This window comes from Saccopteryx bilineata, chromosome X (genome assembly GCF_036850765.1).
Source record: "Saccopteryx bilineata isolate mSacBil1 chromosome X, mSacBil1_pri_phased_curated, whole genome shotgun sequence".
Classification (NCBI taxonomy): domain Eukaryota; kingdom Metazoa; phylum Chordata; class Mammalia; order Chiroptera; family Emballonuridae; genus Saccopteryx; species Saccopteryx bilineata.
In genome coordinates this window covers 101,089,421-101,110,858 of record NC_089502.1, presented here as the reverse complement: position 1 = coordinate 101,110,858, position 21,438 = coordinate 101,089,421, and the positions used below count along the sequence as shown (strand labels likewise).

General features: G+C 37.5%; 1 pseudogene; it reads left to right on the top strand.

The window, feature by feature from the left end:
• The first annotated feature begins 794 nt into the window (after window positions 1-794).
• LOC136317755 (tubulin alpha-1A chain-like) lies at window positions 795-21,230 on the top strand (annotated as a pseudogene).
• The last annotated feature ends 208 nt before the right edge of the window (window positions 21,231-21,438 follow it).

Here is a 21,438-nt window from a genome sequence, read left to right as displayed (position 1 = left end):
AAAGAAGATGTGGTACATATATAAAATGGAATACTACTCAGTCATAAGAAATGATGACATATTGCCATTTATGACAACATGGATGGACCTTGAGAACATTATATTGAGTGAAATAAGTAAATCAGAAATAGCTAAGAACTGTATGATTTCACACATAATTGGGATATAAAGCTGAGATTCATGGACATAGATAAAAGTGAAGTTTTTACCTGGGGAAGGGGTGAGGGGGGAGTAAAGGGACAAATATATGTGGATGGAAAATCATTTGACTTTGAGTGATGGGCACACAATGCAATCTACAGTTCAAGTGGTATAGGGATGTTCACCTGAAACATATGTACTTTTATTGATCAATGTCACTCCATTAAATTTAATTTCAAAATAAAAATTAAGGAAAATATTTTATTTGTTGATGATAATGCTCCCAGACATCTTTCTTTTTTTGGGGGGGTGATTTACATCCCAACAACTAACTGGTGTTTCTCTCTCCAAAACTTCCTATTTTATTCAACCAATGGATCAAGGAATTACAACATATTTTAAGGTCTCCTATTTGAGGAAGACCTTTCCTATTGCCACAATTGAGGAAAACATTGAGAAAACACTGATATAATACTTGAAGGATTATAACATCTCTGACTGCAACAAGAACCTTTATTGACTTTAAGGAAATGTCACCAAAGATAGTATGAATGGCATCTATCTGAAGGAAGACACTCAAGAGGCTCATCCATGCCTTCAAAGGATTTGTCAAATATGTGGAGGTTGGAAAAATCAACAAAGCTATGGTTGAGATGGAAAACAAACTTAACCAGGGTGTGGATGAGGATGACATAGAGAAGCTTTCAGAGGTGATTTCTGAGGAATTGACTAATGAGTTGTTGGAGGTGAAACAGGAATACATAGCTAAAGAAGAGACAAGAGAAAAGGAAACTACAGAACTAAAAAAAGAACTCCCCAAAATATTCATAGTGAAGAGTTTATCAGAAATTTTGGCAGACCTCAACAAACTCCTTAAAATGTTTGAAAACGTGGGCTTCAACACTGAAAGTTTTTCATTAATAGAGAGGAATTTCATCGTGCATCATCTGCTTACAAGAAAATCTATGATGGGGGAAAAAAAAAAGAAAAAAGACAAACAAAGTAAACCACCAAGAGCATACTTCTGAAAAGAGTGACGAGAAGAAGAGCCTCAGACAAGTACCTCAGAATATCTTCCAGAAAAACAGTTTGTTAGCACAGGAGATTAATAGTTCCATGTGTTATTCCATATGAATACTTTCCAGTGGGACAAGATGTAGAGGTGGAAGATACTGGTATTGATGATCCTGACCCTGTGTAGACCTAGGATAATGTGTATGTTTGTATCATAGCTTTTAACAAAATGTTTTAAAATAAATAAATAAATAAATAAATACTTTTAAATATAAGAAAGCTTCTAGAACAAGAATATAAAGAACAATTTTTGTACAATGTGTTTGTTTTTAAGATAAGCATAATTACAAGAGTCAAATATTTAAAAATATTTAAGCTTATAAAGTAAAAAAAGTTACTATAAGCTAAGGTTAATTTACTATTAAAAATATTTTTAGCCTGACCTGGTGGTGGCGCAGTGGATAGAGCATTGGATTGGGATGCGGAAGACCCAGGTTCGAGACCCTGAGGTTGCCAGCTTGAGCACAGGCTCATCTAGTTTGAGCAAAAGCTCACCAGCTTGAGCCCCAGGTCGCTGGCTCCAGCAAGGGGTTACTCAGTCTGCTGAAGGCCCACGGTCAAGGCACATATGAGAAAGCAATCAATGAACAACTAAGGTGTTGCAATGCGCAACAAAAAACTAATGATTGATGCTTCTCATCTCTCCGTTCCTGTCTGTCTGTCCCTGTCTATCCCTCTCTCTGACTCTCTCTCTCTGTCTCTGTAAAAAATATATATATATATATATATATTTATAAATTTACTGTAGCCTTAGTGTAATGTTTACAAAGTCTGCAGTAGTGTACAGTAATGTCCTAGGCCTTCACATTCATTCACCACTCATCACTGACTCACTCAGAGCACCGTCCAGTCCCATAAGCTGCATTTATGGTAATTGCCCTATGTAGGTGTACCATTTTTAATTTTTATACCATATTTTTACAGTAAATTTTTCTGTTTAGGTATGTTTAGATACACAAATAATCACCATTATGATATAATTGCCTACAGTATTCAGTACAGTAACATGCTGTACATGTTTGTAGTCTAGGAGCAGTAGGCTATATAGCCTAAGTGTGTAGTAGGCATGCCATCTAGGTTGGTGTAATGCACTCTATGATGTTCAAACAATGATAAAATCACCAAACAACATTTCTCAGAATGTATTCTTGTCATCAAGCAATGCATGACTGAATAGTTGAAAGAGTTATAGTTTTATAACTAAAATCATTTGCTGGAAAGAAATAATGGAACTAATCCACAACTTTATAGCAAGGTCCGTAATACACATCACAGACAGAGGAGCTGATAGGAGTCACATGATCAATGTCATGGGTCTTTGAGTATGGTTGAAACATCAAATACCAATATAAAATGGCCTAAAAAAAAGTTTTCAGCTTTCCTGAAGTTACTACAATAGTTAACAAATCTAAGATCTTTGTTTATTTCTTCTTCCATGCTTTGTATTTTCTTTTAAGGTTCTTAAGCAATATAACAGAACAATAACGTGGACTACAAATAGACAGACTTTAAGGTTCTTGGGTAAATATAAACCTCAAGATATCCCCCCCAACTAGTCTTTCTAATTATTCATATGAAAAGGAAAGCAGTAGATGTCATTTTTTTTTAATTCTTGTAAAGATCAGATACCAAACAAATGTTGCCAGCTGTCTTTATAGAGCTGACAAACCGTTACACTAGGAAAAATACCAAACACCACAATATATGCCCTTCAAAGCCTTCCATCTACCAAACCCATTTACAATAACCCTAATGCATAGATATGAGAGAGGTGCCAAGTAGGAGCCTACCATGGCACTATAACTTGATTCTTTGCAGCTTTCAATCTCCTGTAGTGATGATTCGCTGCCACATGTTTTTCTCTATGACTATTCATGTGAGACACATATTAAAATGCCCTTAGGTGTATGGATAAGGGAATGTCAGACATGTAATCAGGGAAGGAAAATGGACTATGAAACCAGGACAATCATATAAACAAGAAACCAGCTTTGTCATCTTTCATTTTAGTGGGTTTTTTGTTTTATATTTTCAAAATTATCTTCCAAAGCCTAATCCCTCTGTTGCTAACTCTCCTATCTTATGACTTATGTAGCAGTATCTGGAAACAGTCTGCTTCAATTCAAACCTCAGTTCTACTATGTGAGCCTTGGGCAAATAAATTAACTCTCTATCTCTGTTTTTCTTCTGTAAATTGGGGAGAATAACAATACTTATCTCTTAGAGTTTCTGAGGCAAGAAAGTATGCTTATAAAAAATGTAACACAAGTGTTTCTGTTGAGAAGTCTGATGTCATCCTTATGGGGGCTTCTTTGTAGGAGATAGCCTTTTTTTCTCTATCAGCTTTTAATATTTTCTCTTTATCACTTAGCTTTGGTATTTTAATTATGATGTGTCTTGGTGTAGGTTTCTTTGGGTTTCTCTTTAATGGAGTTCTCTGTGCTTCTTGAACTTGTGAGAGTTTCTCCTGTATTAATTTAGGGAAGTTTTCAGCTATGATATGATTGAACAAAGTCTCTATCCCTTGTTCTTTCTCTTCTTCTTCTTCAGGAACCCCTATGATGTGGATGTTAATTCTCTTCATGTTGTCGCAGAGGGGAGAGGGGAGAGGCACAAAGAAAACCAGATAGAAGGTGATGGAAGACAATTGTACTTTGGGTGAGGGGTATGCAACATAATCAAATGTCAAAATAATCTGGAGATGTTTTCTCTGAACATATGTACCCTGATTTATCAATGTCACTGCATTAAAATTAATAAAAATAAGGTAAAAAATGTAACAGTGTTTAGCTCATATTACTTTGATAGTCAATAAAGAGTAGCTATTATTATTATTATTCATTTAGCCTTGTGATTGTGAGAGTTTCTAGACAAACTAGACTTAAACTGACAGTCATGACTTATAAGATTTTTCTTTCAGTAAACTGACATCTGGCTTGCTTTCCCCTTGGCTTCCAAATTTAAAAACAAAAAAAAACCCAAAAAACAAAAAAAGCTTGTGCTCAAATTGTGTCTCTAACACTTACTATTATCTGTGTGACATTCATTAAGTTACATAACCTCTCTGTCTCAGTTTCTCCACTTACAAAAAGAATAATAAGAGCACATTTGTGATCAGCTCATTGTGAGAATTAAATTGGTTATTTCACATAAAATCCTTAAGACAGCTTCCAGAAAGACTAAATGGGGACTGACTAGTGGTGGCACAGTGGATAGAGCATAAACCTCAGATGCTGAGGACCCAGGTTTGAAACCCCAAGGTGGCCGGCTTGAACATGAGATTATCAACGTGATCCCAAGGTCATAGGAATGAGCCCAAAGGCCATTGGCTTGAGCTCAAAGTTGCTAGCTTTAGCAAGGGAGTCACTGACATGGCTTGAGCTCCCCAGTCAAGGCATATATGAGAAAGCAATTAATGAACAAATAAAGTGATGCAGTTATAAGTTGATGTTTTTCATCACTCTTTGTTCCTGTCTGTATCTCTATCTGCCCCCCCCAACACACACAAAATATAATGAATTAGAATGGGACAAGAAAGTGAAAGTCAATTTTAAAGATGAGGAAAATGGAATACAAAGAGTTTAAGTAACTTGTCTAAAATATTAAAGCTAGAAGTGGCAAATCAACGACTTCAGCATAGTCTGAATATACTTTTTTTCTAGAGGAGTTTCCCCTTCTCTTATTGCCCAATTCTTCCTTTTATGAACTACTTCCTTCAAAGTGGTATATTTACTTGTCTCCAATATGTACCTTGTGTCAACACATCTTTCAGCACACCACATCTCTTGTTTGAAATGTCCTTTCCCATTCCTTTATGCCTCCCTTAATCAAGACATAAATGAAATTTCACCTTGCAAAATTGAGTGTCATCGACTTGATCTCCTGCCTCCACTGATGTCCTTGCTTCTTGACTGCAATTCTCAGTATCTAAATCAAACCCTTGACATTACCATTAGTGACTAATACTTACTGAGTGCCTACTGTGTACCTAGGTATCATGCTAAGCAATGAATAATTTCAGTTAATCCTTCAAAAAATCCCAGAGCTAAATATTTTTATTAACAGCCTTATTTCATAGATGAGGAATCTGAAGTTCAGCAAAGCTAAGTAATTTGTTCATAACTTGTAAGTGGAGGAGACAGGGATGCAAGTGATCCCCAAGATCACACTCTTCCCCACAACATTCCACTGACTGGTGTCCTCAGGCTTCTCTTCACCTGTTTCTCTCAGCTTGCCAACTACAGTCTGAGCTAATTGAGGGGAACGAACAACTATGTTTTATTTATCTTTATAGTTCCAGTGTGCCTACTAGCATACTGCTTGTCAAGAAATAGGTATCATAAATATTTATTTAATAAGAATCAGTTTCCAATTTGATCCACAACTTTACCTTAAAAATCAATCAGAAACAAAAATGAATCATGGTTATGAACAAAATTAGGTGAAGTAGTATGGCTTAATCATCAATTCTATTAGTCATTAGTGGCAAGGCAATATGAGCATACTCTAGAACCTGAGATAAGCTTTTTATGTGTGTATGTGTCTTTTTGTCATCATTTACTCACTCAACAAACTGTAATAGAGGTAAAAGCATGTATAACATGCTGTGAGAACATAGAGAAAATAACCGACTAGGGGGTGGTAAGCGAGGGAGGGTGTTGGGAAAGGTTTCTCAGTGTAGGTAGCACACTCCCATTCAACAGTCACTGCAGTACTACTTCAATAGATGTGTAATAAATGACAGCAATTACAGCAATACCTAAATAAATAGTGAATATGGAATAGAGTTGACAGAGATCACTTGATTTCAGACTTATTAGTGAAAGCAAGTTTGAGAAAAGATCTTGAAGATTAAGGGCATGAAATTTGCCAGGGCTTAAAGCATAAGTTTTTTTGTAAGAAGTAAAATATGGTGGGAGAGGGGGAGAATCCCCAAGTATTGAATGCTTCTTAATTGTCAAATGTTTGATGTATATTATTTATTTGGTCTCCATAGGAATCACGTGAGACAAGTCTTTTATCCCATTTTATGGTAATAAGAATGAGGATAGGAAGGTGAAGTGACTTACAAATTGTGAAGATCAATTTGACTTCAGTTTTATTGTTCTTTCCAGGAATAATGGTAGAAAATTCTCATATAGTGCTTATGAATTAAAAGCATGTTTCTTAGAGTGTTATATATATTAATTATTTAAACCTCTCAACACACCAATGAGGTAGGTACTAATACTACCATATTATTTTACAGATAATGAAATTGAGGTGCAAGGAATTAAGCAATTTGCCCTAGATCACACAGCAAAGAAAATGATGAAGCCAGAATTTAAACACAAATTGTCTGTCTCTTAAATTATGTAGACCAAGCTGCTTCCATTATGTTAGGTCTAGTTAGCTAGAAGGAGACATTTGCTTTCTAAATTCTTCCAGGTCTTTAGCACAATTTTTTCCAATGAAGGTGGCTGCCTGAGGTATTTGTGATAGAAAATAGGAAAAGAGATCTGGAGTTAGCAAAGATTATCATTATTTCTTACTATCTTTTTTCTTTTCCTGCATTACCCTGAAGTCAGAGAGGTGGGTGTATGGCAGCCTAGGGGCACAGAAGTCACAAACTGTCTCCTCACCCTTGTCACTGAATCTGACAAAGGCATAGTCAGTCTTCTGAGACACCCCATATTTCATTTCCTCAACTTCACTCTAGAGAAATGCACAATGACTGGTGCTAGAGCCTTAAAGTTCTCCTTAGTTTCCACTATTCACTGTCCAGGATGAATACTGTACCAATGAGGAAAGCCAGAAAAAAACTCATGATGGGGTTTCTCCCTTTAAGGAAGTTTGAACTTATATAGATTACAGTTACCTATTTGTTTGTATAAATGAGCAGAAGCTACGGGAGAAGAAGCATGACACTTTCTAGTTCTGAACTGCAGAACCCCAACGTAAGGAGTGAAAGAATATTCTAGATCAAAGCAAGCTCCATAAAAACTCTGTTTCTTTATAGCAACAGACTTGCTGATTTTTCTTAATGAGGGTGGTCAAAATAAATATATCTCCTTATTCTCTTACTATCCAACTAACATTTAAATTCTGTAGCCTGGTTTGTTTTTTAGGGTGTTTTTTTTTGACAAATTAGATAACTATGTCATCAACATTTCTCATGTCACTTTGGTAAAGAGTTTCAGTAATGTTTGTTAGTTGGTTTAAATGGATACCCAGTAGAGTAGACAGGAGCCTGGTCCAGACTGTATCTTCTAAAGGCACTTCTATTCAACACACCAATACATTACTACATGCCACTCAATGACTCAACTCAGGCCTTCCTGCATATTTGGGATTGAATGTATAATATCAAAACCACACAGAGTAGACTGGGACACCTCTGCTTACAGAAAAGCATACATTAGTTCAAGTGGATACTCTTTATCTTATCATAGATAGTAAGTGAAACATATACTCAATCTATTCATTTCCAATCTGCAAGGCAGTATAGAAAATAGTTCATAATAAGTTGGAGAGTTTCCATGCTAAGTGTTTTCACAGTTTGAATTTATTACAAATTTATTTCTATTTGTTTTTAATTAAATTTATTGGAGTGACATTAGTTAATAAGATTATATATGTTTTGAGTGTACATTTCTTTTTTTCCCACAATGTCCAGATATATATACACATTAGAAATTAAATTTAGTAGGGTAACATTTATCAATAAGAGTACATAAGTTTCAGGTACACATTTCCATAACATTTGAACTATTCATTGTGTCTGTGCCCAAGTATACATTTCTATGATACATGATCTGTATATTGCATGTATGCTCACCACCCAAAGTCAAATCTTTATACCTTAATTAAATCAATGTTGTGGCACCCACCCCCAGTAGAAATGATAACACTTGATTAACTCAGAGGATTTCTGAAAGAATAGAAGTTTTTTCAAACCTACAGGCATAGGAAAGTGTTGACTGAAACCAAATCTGCAGCAACTATTGTGGGAAAGGAAAAAGGGAGAAGTAAGGAGGAGAGGAAGGGAGATAAGAAGAACTTATAGAAGAGTGAGAATCAGTGTATTACTGGATAGCCAAGGAGATTCCAGGATGGTGACAGAGTAGACAGATGTTCCAACTGTCACGGGGAGTGTCTTACACTGGTCTGCACTGGGTTCCTGCCAGGGAGGCCCAGGGATGGCACATCCATGGACTAGCTACAGAAAACAGTGGTTCAGGACCTAACAACCCTTGCTACAGTGGAATCCTAAGGAATCCTCACACCTGGCCCAGCTGAGGTGAATTCTGCTGTGATCAGCACAAACACAGCGGCTCATGTGCATTGAATAGAGTGGAGTTTTACAGTTAGCTGGCATGGGTGCTGAATATCCTGCCCTGGTAGTGTAAATTCCACAGGGAGAAAGGAGAGATGTTTAGAGCATGGACATTTAATGTGTAGGTTCCTGTGAGCCTATTGTTGGATCTGGTCGAGGGGCTTAGCCACCTGGGGGGGGTACCGTCAGCCCCAGAAGAGGAATCTCTCACTCTTCCTCCTTGAAACTAAAGTCTCACCAACTGAAAGAAATTCTGCAGAAGGGACTGTCAGCAACACTTGGTCTAAACCTGATACTACCCTTTTGTAGCAAAATAAAACTTGAGTATCCAGCTGTGGCTGAGGGATGGAACTCTGGAGTATGGACCACATTCCCTGTACTGAGCTCCTGACCAAGAGACCCCTGAAATAGTGGGTCACAGTAATATTGTATTCACAACCTCTGCTGCCCTAACCCACCAAGAATGCAACTTATAGAGGGGTTGGTAAGGTGAGAATAATCTGTGCTCACACTAGAGTCTTTCTACAGAAGACTCTATAGGAAGACTAGGCAGCTTAAGGAGAAGGAACAGCTGAGAAATGGAGAAAATCTTATAGAGCTTGATGCTTTTATAGAGATGCTATCATCTCTAAGCAAGATGAAGCTGATTCTTATACACAGGTTGGCCTCTCCTACACTACCCATGCACAGAAATGCAGACACAAACAGCAAAAAGTGCAGTAGCTGCAGACGAGTAGCCCACAGCAGATTACAAACAAAAGCTGATGCCAATCTAAGATCTAAAACCACACAACTGGTAACTGGTGGCAGACAGCACCAACCCTAGACTCAGCTAGCTACACAAGCAGCATGCCCAAAGGAGGAGTATATACACAGACAAAATGTGTAGACAAAGAAATGCAACCCAAAATAAACAAGAGAAATCCCCAGAAAAAGAACTAAATGAAATAGAAGTAACCAGCCCTGGCCGGTTGGCTCAGCGGTAGAGCGTTGGCCTAGCGTGCGGAAGACCCGGGTTCGATTCCCGGCCAGGGCACACAGGAGAAGCGCCCATTTGCTTCTCCACCCCTCCGCCGCGCTTTCCTCTCTGTCTCTCTCTTCCCCTCCCGCAGCCAAGGCTCCATTGGAGCAAAGATGGCCCGGGCGCTGGGGATGGCTCTGTGGCCTCTGCCTCAGGTGCTGGAGTGGCACTGGTCACAACATGGCGACACCCAGGATGGGCAGAGCATCACCCCCTGGTGGGCAGAGCGTCGCCCCTGGTGGGCGTGCCGGGTGGATCCCGGTCGGGCGCATGCGGGAGTCTGTCTGACTGTCTCTCCCTGTTACCAGCTTCAGAAAAATGGAGAAAAAAAAAAAGAAAAAAAAGAAATAGAAGTAACCAAACTACCAGATGCAGAGTTTAAAATAATTATTTTTAGGATACTCAAGGATCTGAGAGCAACAATGAATGGACATGATGAGCACCTAAATAAAGAGATAGCAAGCATCAAAAAGGACATTGAAATCATAAAAAAGAACCAGTCAGAAATGACAAATACAATATCAGAAATGAAGACTGCACTAGAAGGAATTAATAGCAGGCTGGATGAAGCAGAGGATCAAAACAGTGATTTAGAAGAAAAGATAAACATAACCACAGAACTAGAGTAGCAAAATTTAAAAAGGCTCAAAAATACTGAGAAAACTCTAAGAGACCTCTGTGACAACAGAAAGAGAAACAACATCTGCATCATAGGGGTTCCTGAAGGAGAAGAGAATGAACAAGAGATAGAGAACCTGTTTGAACAAATCATCACTGAAAATTTCCCTAAATTGATAAAGGAAAAAGTCACACAACTTCAAGAAGCACAGAGAGTCCCATTAAAGAGGAACCCAAGGAGGCTTACACCAAGACACATCATAATTAGAATGCTAAAGTTAAGAGACAAAGAAAGAATACTAAAAGCTACAAGAGAAAATCAGTTAATTAACTACAGAGGAACCCACATAAGGATGACATCTGACTTCTCAACAGAAACACTTCAGGCCAGAAGAGACTGGCAAGAAATATTCAAAGTGATGCAAAACAAGAACCTACAACCAAGACTACTTTATCCAGCCAGGCTATCATTTAAAATTGAAGAAGAAATAAAGTTTATCAGACAAAAAAAAAAAAAAAAAAGACTCAATGAATTCATTACAACCAACCCAGTACTGCAAGAAATGTTAAGGGGCCTGCGGTAAAAAGAGCAAAGGAAAAAAAATCCTGAAAAATAGAAATGTAGATTTAAAGAATAAAATGACAATAAATAAGTACATGTTAGTAATAACCTAAAATGTAAATGGATTAAATACCCATATCAGAAGACACAGGGAAGCTGCATGGATAAGAAAATACACATACATATACTGTCTACAAGAGACCCACGTCAGAAAAAAAAGATACATAAACTGAAAGTGAAGGGATGGAAAAAGTTTTTCACATAAATGGAAATGAAAAAACAAAACAAAAATGCTGGGGTAGCAATACTTATATCTGACAAAACAGCCTATAAAGCAAAGGCTATAGTAAGGGATAAAGAAGGTCACTACATAAAGATAAAAGGAGCAATCCAATAGTAGAATGTAACCTTTGTAAATATTTATGTGCCTAAAATAGGAGCACCTAAATATATAAAGCAGATTTTGATGGAAATAAGGGTAAGATCAACAGCAATACTATAATAGTAGGGGATTTTAATACCCCACTAACATCAACAAATAGATCCTACAGACAGAAAATTAACAAAGAAACAGCCGCTTTAAATGAAACATTAGATCTACTGGATTTTTTTTTAGATCTACTGGATTTAATTGACACCTTCAGAACCTTTCGTCCCAAAGCAGCAGAACATACAATATTTTCAAGTGCTCATGGTATATTCTCTATGATTTAGGACACAAAACAATTCTCAATAAATTTAAGAAGATTGAAATCATATCAAGCATCTTCTCTGATCACAGTGGCATGAAATTAGAAATAAATTATAATAGAAAAATTGAAAAATATTCAAACACTTGGAGGCTAACCAACATGTTATTAAATAATGAATAGGTTAACAATGAGATCAAGGAAGAAATAAAAAATATCCTTGAAACAAAAATGAATATACAACAATTCAAAATTTATGGGACACAACAAAAGCAATCCTGAGAGGGAAGTTCATAGCATTACAGGCATACCTAAAGAAGCAAGACAAAGCTCAAATAAACAACTTAACCCTGCATCTAAAAGAACTAAAAAAAAGGATGACAAATAAAGCCCAAAGGAAGTAGAAGGAAGGAAATAATAAAGATCAGCATGGAAATAAATGAAATACAGGCTAAAAAAAAAATACAGAAGATCAATGAAACCAAGAGCTGGTTCTTTGAAAAGGTAAATAAGATTGAAAAGCCTTTAACCAGACTCAGCAAGAAAAAAAAAGAGAGAACTCAAATAAATAAAATTAGAAATAAAAGTGGAGAAGTACCAACTGACACCACAGAAGTAAAAAGAATTGTAAGAAAATACCAGGAAGAGCTATATGCCAAAAAATTGGACAACCTAGGTGAAATGTATGAATTCCTAGAAACATTCAATCTTGCAAAACTCAATGTGGAAGAATCAGAAAACCTAGACAGATTGATTACAACCAATGAAATTGAAACAGTTATCAAAAAATCCTCAGCAAATGAAAGTCCTGGACTGAATGAGTTCACAGGCAAATTTTACCAAATATTCAAAGAACTAACACCTATCCTACTCAAGCTATTTCCAAAAATTTAAGATGAGGTAATATATCCAAGCTCCTTTTATGAGCCAAACATAATCTTTTTTCCAAAACAAGGTAAAGACACTAGAAAGAAAGAGAATTATAGACCAATATACCTGATGAACCATGATAAAATTCTCAACAAAATCTTAGCAAACCAGATCCAGCAATACATTAAAAAAAGTCATAAATCATGATCAAGTGGGATTTATTCTGGGGAAGCAAGGCTGGTACAATATTTGCAAATCAATCAATGTGATTCATCACATAAACAAAAGGAAGGATAAAAATCACATGATTATATCAATAGATGCAGAAGCATTTCATAAAATCCAGCACCCATTTATGATCAAAATTCTCAGCAAAGTGGGAATACAGGGAACATACCTCAACATGATAAAGGCCATCTATGACAAACCCACAGCCAACATCATACTCAATGGGCAAAAATTAAAAGCGATTGTCTTAAGATTAGGAACAAGACAGGGGTGCCCCCCTTTCACCACTCTTCTCCAACATAGTTCTGGAAGTCCTAGCCACAGCAATCAGAAAAGAGGAAGAAATAAAAGGCATCCAAATTGGAAAAGAAGAGCTAAAACTATCATTATTTCCTGATGACATGGTACTATACATAGAAAACCCTAAAGTTTTGTAAAAAACAAAACAAAACAAAAAAACTACTAGACCTGATAAATGAATTTGGCAAGGTGGTAGGATATAAAATTAATATTCAGAAATCAGTGGCATTTTTATACATTGACAATAAACTGTCTGAAAGAGAAAATAAGGAAACAATCCCCTACACTACTGCAACAACAACAACAAAAATAAAATACCTAGGAGTGAATTTAACCAAGAAGGTAAAAGACTTGTACTCAGAGATGTATAAGACATTGAAAAAAGAAATAAAAGAAGATATAAACAAGTGGAAGCATATACCATGTTCATGGATATAAAGAATTAACATCATTAAAATGACTAAATTGCATATTACCCAAAGCAATTTATAAATTCAATGCAATTCCTATTAAATTATCAATGCCATAACCTCAAAGATATAGAACAAATATTTCAAAAATTTATATGGAACCAAAAAAGAACACAAATAGCCTCAGCAATGTTGAAAACGAAGAATAAAGTAGGAGGGATCACACTTCCTGATATCAAGTTATACTACAAGGCCATTTTACTCAAAACAGCTTGGTACTGGCATAAGAACAGGCATACGGATCAATGGAACACAACAGAGAACCCAGAAATAAACATACAACTTTATAGTCAATTGATACTTGACAAAGGAGGTAAGAGCATACAGGGGAGTAAGGACAGTCTCTTTAACAAATGGTGTTGGGAAAATTGGACAGTTACATGCAAAAAAATGAAACTAGATAACCAACTTACACCATTCACAAAAATAAACTCAAAATGGATAAAAGCCTTAAATGTAAGTCACAAAACCATAAACATCTTAGAAGAAAACATAGGCAGTTTTCTCTCTGATATCTTTTGTAGCAATATTTTTGCTGATTTATCTCCAAGAGCGGGTGGAATAAAGGACAAAATAAACAAATGCGACTATATCAACCTAAAAAACTTTTGCACAGCTAAAGACACCATTAACAAAATAAAAAGACAACTCATACAATGGGAGAACATATTCATTGACATTGATAAGTCTGAGAAGGGGTTAATAACCAAAATTTATAAAGACCTTCTAAAACTCAACACCAGGAAGGTAAACAATCCAATTTAAAAATGGGCAAAAAAACTGAATAGACACTTCTCCAAAGAGGACATACAGATGGCCAATAGGCATATAAAAAATGTCCACTTTTATGTCCCACCTACATATGGAATAATGCAGTTCTTGGTTTTTTCTGATTTACTTATTTCACTTTGTATAATGTTATCAAGATCCCACAATTTTGCTGTAAATGATCCGATGTCATCACTTCTTATGGATGAGTAGTATTCCATAGTGTATATGTGCCACATCTTTTTTATCCAGTCATCTATTTAAGAGACATTGATAAGAGTGTGGTGGTCACGGGGGGAGGGGGAGGAGAGGGAAAGGGAAAGGGGGAGGGGCACAAAGAAAACTAGATAGAAGGTGATAGAGGACAATCTGACTTTGGGTGATGGGTATGCAACATAATTGAACGACAAGATAACCTGGACATGTTATCTTTGAATATATGTATCCTGATTTATTGATGTCACCCCATTAAAAAAATAAAATTATAATAAAAAATGTCCAATCTCATTAATCATCAAAGAAATGTAAGTTAGAATCACAATGAGATACCACTTCACACCTGTCAGAATGGCACTCATTAAGAAATCAACACACAATAAGTGCTGGTGAGGGTGTGGAGAAAAGGGAACCCTCCTGCACTGCTGGTGAGAATGCAGACTTGTGCAGCCACTGTGGAAAACAGTATGGTGTTTCCTCAAAAAATTAAAAATGGAACTTCTTTTTTACCCAGCTATCTAACTTTTAAGAATTTATCCTAAGAATACCATATCACTGATTCAAAAGAAGACATACATGTTTATGGCAGCATTGTTTACAATAGCCAAGATTTGGAAACAGGCCAAGTGTCTGTCAGTGGACAAGTGGATTAAAAAGATGTGGTACATATACACACAGCTGTGAAAAGGAAGAAAATCTTAACTTTTGCAATGGCATGAATGGACCTGGAGATTATTATGCTAAGTGAAATAAGCCAGGCAGAGAAAGACAAAGATCATATGATCTCACTTATATGTGGAGTCTAATGAACAAAGTGAACTGAGGAACAGAATAGAGGCAGGGGTGGGGTCTCAGGGACCAGAGGGACAGCTATCAGAGGGAAGGGGCATGAGGGGGTGGGATCAGAGAAGTTGAAGTAATTATTGAAATTATATACACATAACATATAGATACAGATAACAGGACAGCATATCCCAGAGTAAAGGGGGGAGGGAGTTAGGGGGAGGTGTCAAAGGAGGTATAATTGGGAATAAAGGGGTGGGATGAGGGAGTTATGTATTGAGTGGGACACTTGAATCCATGTTAACACAATAAATTAAAATTAATAAAAATTAAAAAAAATACTAAATAACCAAGACCAGAGAGAAGGTGAAGAATGCAAAATCTGCTAATCAATCCCCATAGTACAGAGCTAAAATATCTGGAAGGATTTTCTCCCCTCTGGGAAATAACCAAATCAGTGAGCATATTAAGGACCTCACTGAGCAGAACTGTGACTATAGCTACTGAAACTACAGCGTAAGGAGAGAAAATACAAACCACTGGATTTGGGAATGATTGGGGGGTTAGGGGTGGATGAGGATAAAAAGTAGAGGGAAAATACAACAATTTGTAAGGGAATAGTAGAAAAACATTAAAGGTGGGATGCAGATATTGACATTTTTTCTGCTGTTCTATGTCAGTCTCACAAGTGAAGAAAAAACTGCACAATCCTCAAGGTGAAAGGAAGACACATACAGAATCATTGAGGGAAAGAGAAAACATCAGTAAACCATTGAAATGATAATTTTTTTGTTAGGATTAGATACCCAGTGATATAAGTAAATATTCACACAGAGACTGTAAGGTAGGAATATTAATAATTTATACATTGGTATGCTTCCCATGGACCTACTTGCTATAATTCAAATATGAGGCATGACAGAATTTAATGTAAGTTTGAGGTCCCAGGGACAGCAACATATTATGTGGTTAGAAATAAAGCTACAAACGAAAGAACTAGAGAAATGTTAGAACTAAGGAATCAGCTAATTGAATCCTCCCCTTGGCATATAAAGACACTGGCTCATAAAGGAGAAACATTTGCCCAGTGAATTACTGTGGGGTCTGGGCGTTTAGTCCAGGGACTCATGTTCATCCCCATTTAGTCACTAGTACCTTCTGTGTGAGCCCAAAACTGAGAATAGAGGCAAAAGACACTAGAACTAAATGTAATCCTCCACCTGCTCCCCATCTCCAGAAAGTGGGAAATGGATAGATCTTGAAATAGGTGATTAAAACAAAGAGAGAGAGAGAGAGAGAGAGAGAGAGAGAGAGAGAGAGAGAGATATGCCTGGAAGGAAGAAAGGCTGGGCCATCACAACAAGAGAAAAATGGGCTCTTCATCTCATCATCTGAATTAATTAAATGGAAAAAGCATCAAATAACATGCAGCCGAAATGATGTTCTAGCATCATCTACAAATTGGAAAATAATTTTTGAGATGCTTCTGTGTATTTCATACTATGAGCCTGTGAAAGAAATGAGGCATGATACTTCATTTGCTCTCTCAAAGGAGATTTCCTTGTGGATGGGAAAAACAGCTCCAGCAAAGTGAATTTGACTACCAAAAGGCTTAGATTTTCCATGTCAGTTCTCATTTAAAATATTCAGTTCCATGATCCCCTTTGTATATTCATAGTTGCAAAACAGTAACTTAAACTAAACCACTTGGTTTAGAAATTTTGATCACTCATTCACTCAACATATATTTACTGGGTTCTGCTATGCAGCAAGTACAGTATTGTACAATGCACTGGGGATACAATTATAAACAAGACATAGTCCTGGTTTCATGGAACTCAGAATCTGGTGGGAGACAAAGACAACTAACACACAGTTAAGAGTCATGGGAAAAAGGATTTCATGGAGTAAAACTTACTATGTTATACAAACTTAGCAGAGGGGACATATTTATGCTTCCTGGAGTCTGAAGAGACTTCTGAGGAGATGATGGCTAAGGTAAGGACTGAAGTGTGCCATAGGCAACAGTATCAATGACCTTTCTATACTGCTCACAAAAATTAGGGGACAGCCTGACCACGCGGTGGCGCAGTGGATAGAGCATCGGACTGGTATGCGGAGGACCCAGGTTCGAGACCCCGAGGTCTCCAGCTTGAGCGCAGGCTCATCTGGTTTGAGCAAAAGCTCACCAGCTTGGACCCAAGGTGGCTGACTTGAGCAAGGGGTTACTCAGTCTGCTGTAGCCCCACAGTCAAGGCACATATGAGAGGCAATCAATGAACAACTAAAGTGTCGCAACGAAAAACTGATGATTGATGCTTCTCATCTCTCTCCGTTCCTGTCTGTCCATCCCTATCTGTCCCTCTCTCTGGCTCTCTCTCTGGCTCTGTAAAAAAAAAATTAGGGGACATTTTATAGCTTCAAATTCATTTTGAAATATCCCCTAATTTTTGTAAGCAGTATAATTATTGTTGCTTCCAAAGAATTCATCTTCTAAAAATTTTCCTCTTCTATGGTTTCTATCTCCAACAGGTGTGCAATGCCATGTAAAACAGCTCCTGGTCATTTTTCTACATTCATTAAAGACTTTAGTTTAGAACCCACTCCTAAACTCTCCTTTTCTCATGAGAGCTTCACTGTCATCCTTGAGGGACGTCAATAGTCATTAATCCATTTAGTCCCACGGTCCTACAGCTTCTTGTTCTCTAATTCTGGTGAGCTTCTTTTTCTGCCTGAACTACTACCACACCCTGGACTTTGTTGGCACTTGGAACTGCTCCAATTCTGAAACCTTGAACTTGACTATCTTACTGTCGGATCACACCTTCTTATCCTTCTAACTCTCTTATTCCCTTACTTCAAAAACATTAATTCTTTGATCTTATTGAGACTTTAAATTACTTCCTTTAACAATCATAAAATTCTTGTACAATAACTTCACCTCATAACTGTCCTCACTCTGCTATTCTCTTTCCATCTTGTCTCTTCCTAATAATCAAACTTTTACACGGGTCATCCTCACCAGGCTGAGTACTATATAACTGGAGAAAAATTACACAATTGTGTAGATAAGTACCACTATAATCTTGATCTTTAACCATAGCTTGACCTTTAAGCAAGCAGCTAATCCTCCTAGGGTGACCCGAATCGGGTTATTTTTTCAATCCCCTCAGTTGCTATTTGAAACTTTCACCAAGCACTTCAAATATCCTACTCACCATTCAGTAAATGACCTTGCCTCCTATTACACAAAGAAAGCAGAGGTCAGCAGGACAGGTACTCTTCCAACTTTATTCCTGTACCTATAAACTTATCTGGACCTGCCACTACCTTAATTTGGTCCTTCATGCCTCAGAGGAAAACAGGTGCATCCTTTTAACCACGATTTCTTCCTCCACCTGTGTTGTTAATTGCACACCCTTTGGTTCCTTAACCCTGCTCCATTATATTTTCCCTTTCCTGTACCCTCAACATCTCCCCCGCTACTGAAACAACCCTTCTGAATGTCCATAATGACTACTTGGACACATCATTTTTTTCAAAAATTGGTTTAACTTATTTTAATTTAATTACAAATTAAATTTAAAGGGATGACATTGATCAATAAGAGTACATAGGTTTCAGGTAAATGTTTGTATAGCAATTGAACTGTTGCTTATGTTGTGTACCTATTACCCAAAGTAAAATCTTTTACTGTCACTGTTTATTTGTACCTCTTTACTCTCTTCCCCCATGCCATGCCCTGCATCCAGTTCTCCCAGTAACCACTTCACTTTTACCTATGTCCATGAGTCTCAGTTTTATATCCCATCTATGTGTGAAATCATACAGTTCTTAGCTTTCTCTGATTTACTTTTTTCACTCAGTATAATGTTCTCAAGATCCATCCATGTTGTCGTAAATGTCACTAAGTCATCATTTCTTATGGCTGAGCATTATTCCATGGTATATATGTACCACATCTTTTGTATCCAATCCTCTATTAAGAGACCTGGTTAGTTTCATGTCTTGACCATTGTGAATAATGCTGTGATGAACATGGGGATGCATGTGTCTCTGCATACCAATGTTTTTGAGTTTTGGGGGTAGATACCCAGTAGGGGGATTGCTGGGTCATATGGTAGTTTTTTTTTTTTCTTAATTTTTTTGAGAAACCACCTTCCTTTCTTCCATGATGGTTGTACTAATTTGCATTTCCACCAGCAGTGGATGAGGGTTGCTTTTTCTCCACAGCCTCTCCAACACTTGTTACTACCTGTTTTGTTAATAATAGCCAATCTAACAGATTTATAATTTCACTCTATAACTTTATCATAATTAACATACAGATCTAAATAGCAAGCTCAGTTCTTTTTGTCAACTTCCCATCCATATATCTAATTGCTTACAGGACATAAACACTTGTATACCTCTCAAGTATTGCAAGCTTAACATGTCAACAATTAAACTCATCGTGTTTCATCTCAAACCTGATGTTTTCTTGGAAAGGTAGTGGTTATGCATGTGTCCCCTGAAGCCTAGATTCAAATTCAAGTTCAGTTTATCACTACCTACATAACTATGGGAAAGATCTTTAAATTTTTAGTGCCCTAGCTTCATCATATGTAAAGTGAGGTAGCAGCTATTTTATAGACTGAAGGGTGGATTATGACTTAAAACTCTTTTTTTTATTTAGAAAGTTAAACTTAACAGGGTGACATTGATCAACAAGAGTACATAGCGACTGTTCAAATGATGTGAAGATGTTTACCTAAAACTCTGAAGATGAGGTTCTTTTGTATTACCACTTGAGTCATGCTGTAAGAAACAACAACCTCTCCACTTCCTCTCCACTATCCACTTGGTAATTGCAAAGCAGCAACTATGAGTGAGTTCATCTACACCCACATTGGCCAGGCTGGTTTCCAGACCAGTACTGCCTTTGGGGTGCTCTACTGCCTGAAACACAGCATGTAGCCATCAGAATAGGAGATGACTCCTTCAACACCTTCTTCAGTGAGGCAGGTACTGGCAAGCATGTGCCTAGAGCAGTGTTTGAAGACTTGGAACTCAGAGTCATTGGTGAAGTTTGCACTGCTATCTATTTCCAGCTCTTCCACCCTGAGCAGCTCATCACAGGCAAGGAAGATGTTCTCAATAATTATGCTTGTGGACACTACACCATTGGCAAGATCATTAACCTTATCTTGGACCAAATTTAGAAACTAGGTGACCAGTGCCAAGTCTTCAGGGCTTCTTGGTTTTTCACAGCTTTTGTAGGGGAACTAGTTCTGGGTTCACCTACCTGCTGAAGAAATGTCTCTCTGTTGATTATGGCAAGAAGTCCAAGCTGGAGTTCTCTATCCAGTGTCTCTGGGTTCCACAGCTGTAGTTGAGCCTTACAACTTCATCTCCACCACTCACACTACCCTCGCACACTCTGATTGTGCCTTCATGGTTGACAACAAGGATATCTATCAATCTGTCATTGAAACCTCAGTATTGAGCTCCTTAACTTGACTAGGTTGATAGTTCAAACTGTGTCCTCCATCACTGTTTCTCTCAGGTCTGATGAAGCGCTGAATATTGATCTGATTGAATTCCAGACTAACCTGTTGCCCTATCCCCACAGGAACTTCCCTCTGGCCACATATGCCCCTGTCATCTCTTCTGAGAAAGCCTGCGTGAACAGCTTTCAGTGGCAAGGGATCACCAATGTATGCTTTGAGCCAGTCAACCAGTTTGTGAAATATGACCCTTGCCACAGTAAGTACATGGTTTTCTACCTGTTGTACCATGGTAATGTGGTTCTCAAAGATGTCAATGCTCATTACCAGCATCAAGAACAAATGTACCATCTAGTTTGTGGGCTTGTGCCTCACTGGCTTCAAAGTTAGCATTAATTACTAGCTTTCCACTGTGGAACCTGGTAGAGATTTGGCCAAAGTACAGCAAGCTGTGTGCATTCTGAGTAACATCACAGCCGTTGCTGAGGCCTGGGTTCATCTGTACCACAAGTTTGGCCTCATGTATGTGAAAGTGCTTTGTTCATTGGTGCGTGGATGAGGGCATGGAGAAAATAGAGTTTTTTGAGGCCCATGAGGACATGGTTGACCTTGAGAGGGATTATGAGGAGGTTAGTGTGAATTTTGTTGAAGGAGAGGGTGAGAAAGAAGGAGAGGAACACCAAAATTAAAATCACAACACTGCTAAAAAATATGGACACAGAAAACAGTGTAGTGATTGTGGGGGGAGGGAGAGGAGTGTATGGGGTGGTACATGGTGAGGGATGAAGACTTGACTTGTGGGGGGTGAGCACATAATATGGTGTACAGAGATGTGTTGTAGAATTGAACACCTGAAACCTGTACGATTATATTAACCAGTGTCACCTCAATAAATTC